We start from the raw sequence: 1,715 nt of genomic DNA, 5'->3' as shown, positions 1-1,715 counted from the left end.
ACCAAATTAAAAAAAAAAGAGAAATGGATCTTTCTCGAGAAGTCACAATAACCGTAAATAAAAAAATTCTGATCGTCCTCGAGATCATTATCAATCTTGCCGATGCTCTCAGAGCATGCACTCGTAATCGGCGCGCGCTCTCTCTCTCTCCCTCCCTCTCTCGCGCTCTTTCTCTTTCTCTCTCTCTCTCTCCTCTCATATATATATATATCTATATCGTTTTACATAATTTGTTCAATACGTTATTTTTTTCTCTTTAATATTTTTAAAGTTAATTTAAACACAACTAACAGCAGCACAGCATAATCCGGTACTGACCTATAACCATATTACGGACGGATGGATTCCGGGAGGTTCGCACGATATAGTTTTCTCCATTATCGGCCCGTATATACTTCTTTTTCTTTGTTTCTATCTTTGTCACACTCATTCGATTAGGTTCAGTACTTACACCGTCTACGACTCTTAATCCATACAAAAATAATTACGTTATATATATATCGTCTATTGCCATGTGTACGTTACATATATAACAGTTTTTTTTTCTTTTTATACGTTTCTTTTTCTTTTCCCCAAGTACTTCTGTTAAGTTTTAATCGCAACACCATTCGCTTCGCAATACTCGCTGGAACAAGCATGCTATTTCAACAGGAAATTTGATACCGCAGCTGGTACGTTGGTTTCCATTCGAAGATGAAATCTTCAGTCGATAATCGAGGAACTTTTCGTTGTTTTCTTTTGTTTAAATTAATTTTTAATAGGAACTCGCTCGCAAAATAAGCGTCTCAATCATTGATTGTTTAAAAGAAAGTGTTAAAAAAAGTTGGAACAATATACTGAAAGTAAAAATGCACTGTATATAAAATGAGGTTATGCTCAATCTCGCATCTCGTTCGATCAATAACCGTCACAGTTAAAATATATTCGATTTTGCAATCGCATGACTAGATTTGTACGCGTTAAATACATGAAAGTATCTACATTGTTGTTTTCATCGTTTAAAAAAGGCACTAGCGGAAACGATTGTACCCGTTAATTCTAATTAGCGAAGTATTGCGACGTCAATGGCTGCGAATAAATGGTGCGCAAACTTCTCTATCGATAAAAGTGAATTCTGAGCAAACAGTGGAGGGACTCGGTCTGAGTTCGGCTGATTTAATCACCTCATTACAGAGTTTTGTTAATTTATTTAGAATGGAATTCGATGTGAGCGATTTAGGCGCGTATAATCTGTAAAGCAAGTTCATCGACACGGAAAGGAACTTTTGAATAAACAGTTCGTTAGGTGAGAGCCTCACATTGAGGTTAGAAATTTTTTTTCTTTTTTGTTTTTACAACGGACTATTGCGCGTCTTACCTGTCATGTATTTAATGTATCATTCTTTTTTAACCTAATACTGCTTAAAATCCTAACTCTATAATGGGATGAAAAATAAGCCAGTTGCTAGCGACGTGCTAGCGGTGCAATCAAAAGAAAGGAAACAAAAAACAGGTGAAATGAGAAATAAAAAAAAAATAAAAGAAAAAAAATAAAGACAGAACAGAAAAAAGAATTAGAAATCGATTAACAATTATGCGATTGATAATCACAGTAGTTCGTGTTTTTCAGGCACCTTTGCTTACAAGCTAATGTTCAAATAAATATAAATAATAGACGTTGGCGTTGACACGAGTCGATAAAAAAGATATCGTACTGTCGATAATAAAGTGTATAG

At 34.8% G+C, this 1,715-nt stretch overlaps 1 protein-coding gene across 3 annotated transcripts in view; it reads right to left on the bottom strand.

The window, feature by feature from the left end:
* Nucleotides 1-1,715, bottom strand: part of LOC108575267 (single-stranded DNA-binding protein 3) — a 17,046-nt gene that overhangs the window by 3,255 nt on the left and 12,076 nt on the right. The window lies entirely within an intron of this gene.

Source organism: Habropoda laboriosa, unplaced genomic scaffold, assembly GCF_001263275.1.
Source record: "Habropoda laboriosa isolate 0110345459 unplaced genomic scaffold, ASM126327v1 scaffold207, whole genome shotgun sequence".
In the NCBI taxonomy this organism is placed as follows: domain Eukaryota; kingdom Metazoa; phylum Arthropoda; class Insecta; order Hymenoptera; family Apidae; genus Habropoda; species Habropoda laboriosa.
Note: the sequence above shows the minus strand (reverse complement) of the source record. Positions and strands in the feature narration are given on the sequence as shown.